We start from the raw sequence: 8,842 nt of genomic DNA on the forward strand, positions 1-8,842 counted from the left end.
AGTTCAGCTGTCCTGCCTCCTCCTAGATCGCTGGCTGCCACCACGGCAGTGGTGCTGGATCTCCAGCACACCCTCCAGCGCAGTGGCACCAGTAAGGGTCCTGTGCGTCTGGTGTAGAAGCTTGTAGGTAGCTTGCCAGGTGGTGAACCTCATACCTGTTCCACTGTAGGAGACTTATGACTATGGCTGAAAGGAGCCCTTTAGGGTTGTGTTAAAAGGACATTACTTGGGGCATTGACCTCCCTGCTCCTGGAAAATGGACTAAGACATCTCACCACCATTGATACGATTTCAGGATAGGGTGCTATTATTTGAACAGCCCACTTTGCACACATTAATTTGGCCCTGAAAGTACACTAAACTGCATTCTGTCATGTGTTTGATTGTCCAGACCATTTGCCATCTCACGGTCATGCCATCTTCTGTTACAAAATATACACAACAGTGGCTTGCAGTGAGGGCATTCAAGGCACTTCACCAAGTCCTATTCTATTCAGCTGCGTTCGGTTGTTCAGTTGTTGCATTCATTTCCCATTACTGCTGATACTACCACAAATTTAATGGCTTAACACAAATGTGTTGTCTAACAGTTCTGCGGGTCAGAAGTCAGTCTAGGGCTCCTTGGGTTAAAATAGGCATTGGCAGAGTGTGTTTCTTCTGAAGGAAGGCAGACCTGTTTATCTTTTCCAGCTGATGGCAGCAGTGGCCAGTTGTGGCTCCATGCAATATTGCTGTTTCAAACTCTCTTTTTTTTAAAAAAATTTTAAAAAAGACTTATTTATTTACAGTCAGAAGCATGGGAGGGTGAGAGAACTCACCAGCGACAGAGCGGGGAACAGAACAGGCAGACTGACGAAATACACTGCTGAGGGGAGCAGCGGGCGGCAGAAGAGGTCTGTCATGCCATGTGGGACTATCGCCGGCAGCTGGGGATCGAACTGGCGCTGCAGATGCTGCGGGCAGCTTTGCAGCCCAGTGCTCAACCGCTGCGCCACTGGGGAGGCTCTGTTTCAGACTCTTGCCTCCATCTTCTACTTAAAAGTACGCTTGGGGTTACATTATGCATTCCAGGGTAATCCCCCATCTAAAGATTACTGATTTAATCATATAAGAAAACACACTTGCCATATAAGGCAACATAACTCACAAGTTCCAGGCAATAGAAAGTGGGTGCATTTGGAGGCTGCTGTTCTGCCTGTCACCATTATTAAGCTCTGGTGTCCTTAATAGGGGTCATCTCCTCTTGGGTGCTTCCTGAGTGTGTTCAGGAAAAAGTGGTAGGGAGAGACAGGATAGGAAGTAGACATAGTTTAATCATCTAAGGTTCCAGCCTGACCATTCCTGGGCATGGTTTTTCTTTTCCACCTTAAGCAGCATCTGGACAGATTAATACCAGATTAACTTCAAACATAAGAGCTGAAACCACAAAGCTCAAAGAGAGAAATGTAAGAGAAAAAGCTCCCTCAAAGATCTTGGCAACAATTTTTTTTTCATGTGACACCAAAAGCAGGAGCAAAAAGAGTAAAATCAACAAGTGGGGCCACATGAAGATTAAAAAAATCTCCATACAGGGCCTCCCTGGTGGTGCAGTGGTTGAGCGCTGGGTTGCGAAGCTGCCTGCGGCCTCTGAGGCACCGGTTCGATCCCCGGCTGCTCCCCGGCCACTGGAGGAGGGTCCCACATGGCACCCAGACCTCTCCTGCCGCCCGCTGCTCCCCTCAGCAGTGTACTTCGGTCCTTCTGCCTGCTCTGCAACCCGCTCTGGCTCTGGTGAATTCTCTCACCCTCCTGCGCTTCTGACTATACTCATGCTTGTATGAATGAATAAATAAATAAATAAACAAACAAATAAATCTTAAAAAAATATTTCCGTACAGCAAAAGAAATGCTTACAAAATGCAAGGACAACCTACAGGACTTGGGAAATTATTTCAAATTATTTCTAATATAGCTGATCTAGGGTTACTCTAAAAAAAACTTTATAGAAATCAGTAACAACAGCAAAAACAATCCAACTGAAAAATAGGTAGAGGATCTGAATGGATATTTTTCCAAAAAGACATACAGATGGTCAAAAAGTACAGGAAAAGATGCTCAACATCAGTGATCAGAGGAAGGTGCAGCCAAGCACAAAGAGTTCACCTCACACCTACTAGGATATTTACTATAAAACAGGATTTTAAAAAGGTCCTCCCTGGTGGCACAGCGGTTGAGCGCTGGGTTGCGAAGTTGCCAGCAGCCTCTGCAGCGCATGTTTGATCCTTGGCACCCAGCCACCAGGCCAGGGTCCCACATGGCGCGCAGACCTCTCCTGCCGCCCGCTGCTCTCCTCAGCAGTGTACTTTGGTCCTTCTGCCTGCTCTGCTCCCCGCTCTGGCTCTGGCGAATTCTCTCACCCTCCCGCGCTTCCGACTGTACCCAGTGCTTGTATAAATAAATAAATAAATAAATAAATAAATAAATAAATAAATAAATAAATAAATATTTTTTAAAAAAGAAAAAAAAATGGCAAGGGAATAGAGGAAAGGGAACCCTTCTACACTGTGGGGTGGAAATGTAAGTTGACACAGTCATTATACAAAACTGTGTGGTGGTTCCTTGAAGAACTAAAAAGAAACTTGCACTTGTACAGCAACCACACTTCGGGGTGTACATTTAAAGAAAATGAATTCACTGTCTCTCTTTACTGCGATCACTGCAACGTTGTTCAAAGTAGCCAAGCCAGGTCCGCAGTCCGCATGAGAAAAGAACGGACACAGCAAACTGACCTGAGCCAGAGGGACAGGGGAGGTACAGCCACTTGAGCAGATGGTAAACACACACACACACACACACACACACACACACACAAGTCTTACATGTTACTGTGTATCAGCCGCATATAACCTTTTGAGAGATGTTTTTGTAGGAGTGTGTGTATACACAAGCAGACCCACATAATTGTATCATTTTTGTTATAAATCATTGAATACACCTTAGCAAAGTAGAATTTGTGTGAAGTTGCTTCCAGTATATTCCCCTGAAACCGCGGTTATACCTGAAAATACCCCTTTCTGTACGCCATCTCTTAGGAAAACGCTTTTCAGTGAAAATGTCACCTGGGAAACTTCCCCACGTAAACCACCCCTTTCTCCCGTCATTGTCCTGCTGCTGGGCTCTGCGCCAGCCCCACACCGCGCTTACGCCCCGCGTCCCGTCCCGGTGGGCGCACCGGCCCCACCTGCGGTTGCACCGCCAGCCTCCCCGCGCGTCTTCACTGAATTCAGACTCTGGGCGTGGGTCTGGGCGTCTGCGTTACGCAGCGCGCTAAGAACCCCATTCTAAGGGGTTCTGAAAAGAAAGTTCACGCAAGAAAACCTCAAAAACTTGTCTTTCAAAGGGATAAAGAAGGAAAACATAACACAGTGGACGAGAGGGACCCGGGGCGCGCGGGCGGGGACAGCGCCGCCCGCCCGGCCCTCCCGCCCCGGCCGCGGGCCGCGCCCCGCCGCACCCGGCTCACGCCCGCGGGGTGCCCGGCTCCGAGGCCCGCGCCGGCCCGCGGGGACCCCCGCGCCGCCGCCCAGCCCTGCGGCCGAGGGCGGGCGAGAGCCGCGCGGCCCGGCGAGACGCGGTCTCCCGGCGACGGAGAGGCGGGGCACCGGCGGACAGACTGGCGGCCTGGCCAATGGCTGCTTGAGCCGCGCGCCCTGCCCAATGGGACACCGGCGCGGCCTGTTGCTAGGCAGAACGCGGCTTCTAAGTTACGCCCCGCCGCGGGAAGGCCCCGCCGCGCGGCCGGAAGGAGCAGGAAGCGACCCCCGTGGGGTTTCGGTGTTGCTCGCCCGGCCTCGCGCCGCTGCCCAGCACCCATGCCCGTCGGACCCCGGGGCACCCTCGTGATGGGGGCCCCGGGTCCAGGCGGGCGCGGAGGGCGCGGCTGCCCGAACCCCGCGGCCGCGCGGCCCCGACTCCGCTGCTGGTTTCCCTTCGCTCCTGGGGAGCAGCGCCGCGCCCCGCGGGGAGGAGGGGGCTGCCCGGGGCTGCCCGGGGCGGGCTCCGTCAGCCGCGCCGGGTGTCAGCGCCGGCAGGGCCGCTGGGTGCCACCGCGCCCCAGGCCCGTGGCCGCGGCCCCCTTTAGTCTTCGCGGGAGGCGGAGGGCGCGGTCTGGACGGTGGGGCGGGGCCCCCCCTTTGACCGCCCCCACCCCCCGTCCTGAGATGCTCAGTAGCTGCCGCCTCTGCAGACAGACGTGAAGCAAGCGGAGTCTCCAGTGCCGGCGAGGCCGCAGCGCCCGAAGGGCCGGGCGTCCTCCATGTGCACCACGGGGGCTGCGGGGACCACCTTCCAGACGCGCAGACGGCGCAGCGCTGGCCCTGCGAGCAGGGTCCGGCGCTGCCGCCTGCTGTGTCCAGCACGCCCGTTTCAAAACCCGGGTGTCCCCAGCCAGCCATTGGCTGGGGACCGAGTGACAGACAACACCGTCTACGGTGTCTCCTGGGGTCACACAGGCTAGAAAACCTGCCAGAAAAGCTCCTTCAAATTGCAAGGCACAGCTGAGCTCACCCCACGGCCCCAATGCGGCTGCGTGCAGTGCTGGCGGCCAGGGTCCTGGACGGAGGGCAGGGGCAGGGGCAGGGACCCCGCCCACGCATGGCTGTTCCAACGTGACTCGCCCCACTTTTGGGGATGTGCGTGAAGCTACTCTGGCCCAGCTTCCTCGCGGCGGGTCTGCGGTGGGAGCAGAGTCTGTGGTGTGTGCTGCCAAGGGGGGGCTCTCAGACCTCTGACCAGAGAGTGGGGGCTCGCCTGTGGTGGCAGGTGAGTGGCGCAGCATGTGGGGCTGCAGGACCAGGACCCCTAATCTGCACAACACAGCTCCTGCTGAGGGTTCTGGCCTTGTTCCCTCTCTAAGGAACTGCTCGTCATTTTTCTTGTCCACTTACTTCACAGGTAACAGTGCTTTCTAGTAAGTTGCCTGTTGCAGGGGTAGCCACTGACATCACTGTTCTGCTGTCTAAGGTTAGTTTAGGGTTGGGGGACCACTGGCATATGTGGTGGAGTCCTGCTCCAGAGAAGTCCAAAAAGTTGTCACCTGTTACAATTTCTGCTCAACGCACAGGAAAGCCTGGTGGCAGTCCACACACCTCGAGGCCTGTGTCCGGTGATGACACTCACCATTTGTTAAACGCTCACCATTCAACACAGGGCACAGAAAACCAAGCACACACCAGAGATTTTAACTCAAGAAATTTAATAAAGAGAATATTTACATAGTGAAGGAAGGTGGCCAAGGACAAAGAAGCACCAGGAGCAGTTAGCACCATAAGTCTGACCAACAGGGCATGGGGCGTCACTCCCTGGAGCTGCTGGTAGAAGTGGGGCCACCACATGGGGACTGAGGATGGCCAGGGCCATGGTCCAGCGAGGGCGAGCAGTAACCAGGCCAGCCTCTGCTCTGACGGTGGCCTCTTACCAGTGCCTTCCTTGGACCATGGGGCCCTGGGCGCCATCACAGAGGGCAGAGCAGAGAGGAGGGAGATGGCTCCAAGGGCCAGGCATTGAGTACGGACAGATGAGCCCCCTTAGCACAGCAGGACCAGTGAGCCCCCTTAGCACAGCACCTCAGTACAGAAACCCCCCGAACCACCCAGAGTCCTGAGACCAGGATCCGACCCAGATGATGCTGTGCAGTCAGCTGCCTCTGAAGATTCACACTGAAGTGTCACTTGCCACACACACTTCTAAATAGAGTTCTACCCCAAATTCATTGTCATTACTTTGGCTTCAAGCAGTCAGTTACCTTTTTAAAAGACTCCAAAAGTGAGAAGAAAATCTTTTCATTTACCCACAAACATATTTCCAGACTCATCTCCTCACAGACATCCGTATTTCCACTTAGTGTCATTTTCTTGCTGCCTACAAACTCCTTTAATATTTTCTAAAGGCAGGTCTACAGGTGATAAATTCTCTTCAATTTTTTTTTTTTAAATCTGCATTTGCTTTCACTTTTCAAAGATGTTTTTAAGAGGCTGCAGAACCCCTGGACACAGTGATTATTTTTTCATTCCGTTCAGACACGGACGTCTTCCGCTGTGGCCTCTGACCAGGCCCGGACTCACCTTAGGTGTGTCTTGCTGCTTTCCCCTTGTTCTCAATCACTGGTTTTCATTATGATGCATAGTGGCATGATTTTCTTTGTACATTCTGTTTTGGGGTTTTTCAGCTTCTTGAACATGTGGAGTTAAACCTTTCATTATACCTGAAAAGTTTTTAGCATTATTTATTGAAACATTTTATTTGCCTCTTCTATACATGCCTCTTCTATACATGCATTTTACTTGCCTCTTCTATACATGCATAATAGAATCCCTATTCTCTTTGTTTTTTATTTTCAGTCTTTTTTCCCTCTGTACATACAATTGGACAGCTTTTATTCTTACTCCAAGTTCATTGTTTTTTCCCCCTTCGATGTCTAATCTGTTTTTTATTTTTGTTATTTTCAAATTTTCAGATACTGTTTTCATTCTAAGAAATTCTGCTTGGGCTTTAAAGAAGTGTAGTTTCCACTTCACGTTTCAACGAATTCATTTTCCCCTCTATATTAGTGATACTATTTGAACCTCCCTGTCTACAAATTCCAATCCTCCTGACTCACTTCCCCCTGGTTACAGGCCTTATTTTCCTGCTTCTCTGCATGCTGGGTAAGTTATGGGGTCCAGACATTGTGTGTCCAGAGAAGTTTTCAATCTAGGGTCCATCACTCATGACCAAGACATCCCACTTTGGGAATTCCGTTAAAGTCCGCGTTAGAGGCTGTGTCTACTCTGGCTGGTGGGATATGAGCTCCTCTGGGCCGAGCTGAGCCCCAGGACTGCTCAGCTACTGTTTGCAGCGCCACTTCCTGGACACGGGCCACACTTCCTGGATATATCCAGGAAACCCACACTTCGGTCAATCACTTCTAAGCCAAGATAATTGGGGACTCCTTTTAGTTTCCTGTAGCCCTTTCTTGGAAGTACCCTCCTTTTCAGTACTTTCCCCAGCAAATTCTAGCTACCTTGGCCTCCCCAGGTGCCAACTCAGCAATTCTCTTCAACTCAGCAGGACCAGGTAGTACTGCCTGTGAGCTGCAGGCTGGGGGCCCCACCAGGAGGAGCAAGGCAACCGCGGGCTCTTCTCACAATGTTTGTCCATCTTCTTGCAGGTAACGTGGACCTGTCACACCCAAACACCATCACTTCCCATGTGTGCAGTTTGTTTAAGGCAAGGGTGTTAATCTAGGCCGTGTTATAGCACCAGGGCAGAAAGCAGGCCCTGTCACATTTAAAAACATCTATCATTTAAAAGTGACTTTTTTAAAAAATTTATATATCATCATTTCTTTATGGGACAATTTCAACAAGATCATGCTTGTCAAATTCTCCAAGTTTTCAGCACTCCTCCTCAGAATGAAATCTCTATAATACTCAGGACTTCCTTTTTGCATCTTTATTGTACTGTGAGGTATCCTTTCTTGATGAAATCCTCCACTCACTTGTTACCAGAGTTCTCTTCCTGTTGAGGTCTTCTGCACATGAATGAACTGTAAGTTAGCTGAAAGGTCCTGTACTATCCTAGTACTGACGAGACTCCCACGCTGAGGAGTCATCGATGTGCAGGAAATTGTATTTCCTGGAAAAAGGTTTGCTTATATTGTCTTCTTTCTAAAAAACACTCTTCTCCTTTAAAAATTCTGTCTAGTGGACTCGCCTTACCACAAGCAATTTGCAACTGTCAGCCACTCCACTGACAGGTCTTCTCTGCTGCACACGCCCTCAGAATGCCAGAGGGGATGACTGAGGGCACAGGCTGCCTGTGCCTGCACATACAGCACCTACGTATGCGTTCTCTGATGGGTCAGGAGCTGTGCTTTCCGGCTGAAGGCTGTCCCACATTCGGGGCACCCATAGTACCTATCTCCAGTGTGGATTCTTTGATGCCTCATAAGATGTGACTTTCTCGTGAAACACTTCCCACATTCACCACATTTGTAGGGTCTCTCTCCTGTGTGAATTCTCTGGTGTATGATGAGCTGTGCCTTCTCAAAGAAAGCTTTTGCACAATCACTGCATCCATAGGTCTTCTCCCCTGTGTGATTTCTCTGATGCTTAATGAGCTGCACTTTCTGAACAAATGCTTTCCCACACTCACTGCACACGTAGGGCTTCTCTCCCGTGTGAATTCTCTGATGCCGAAGGAGCTGCGGTTTCCAGGCAAAAGCTTTCCTACATTCACCACACTCAAAGGGTTTTTCCCCAGTATGGGTTCTCTGGTGATGAATGAGACTTGACTTCTCACTGAAGGTCTTCCCACACTCACTGCACTCGTAGGGTTTCTCGCCTGTGTGTGTTCTCTGATGTGATATCAGGCTTGACTTCTGGGTGAAGGCTTTCCCACACTCACTGCATTCATACGGTTTCTCTCCAGTGTGTGTTCTCTGATGTGTTAAGAGCTGTGACTTCCCAAAGAAGGTTTTTCCACATTCAACACAGCCATAAGGTTTCTCACCTAAGTGAAGTTTTTGATGTCTAATGAGCTCTGACTTCTTATAAAAGCCTTCTTCGCATTCAGAGCACCGATAGTTCCTCTCTCCAGTGTGAAGCATTTGATGTTTAATGAGTTGTGGTTTTCTGATGAAGGCTTCACCACATTCGCCGCACCCATAGGGTTTCTCTCCAGTGTGGATCCTCTGGTGCCTAATGAGCAGTGAGTTCCTGCTGAAGGCTTTCCCACACTCGCTGCATGCATAAGGCTTCTTCCCTGTGTGCGTCCTCTGATGAGTAATAAGCTGAGACTTCCAAAAGAAGGCTTTTCCACAATC

This window comes from Talpa europaea, assembly GCF_964194135.1.
Source record: "Talpa europaea genome assembly, chromosome: 14".
Taxonomy (NCBI): Eukaryota; Metazoa; Chordata; class Mammalia; order Eulipotyphla; family Talpidae; genus Talpa; species Talpa europaea.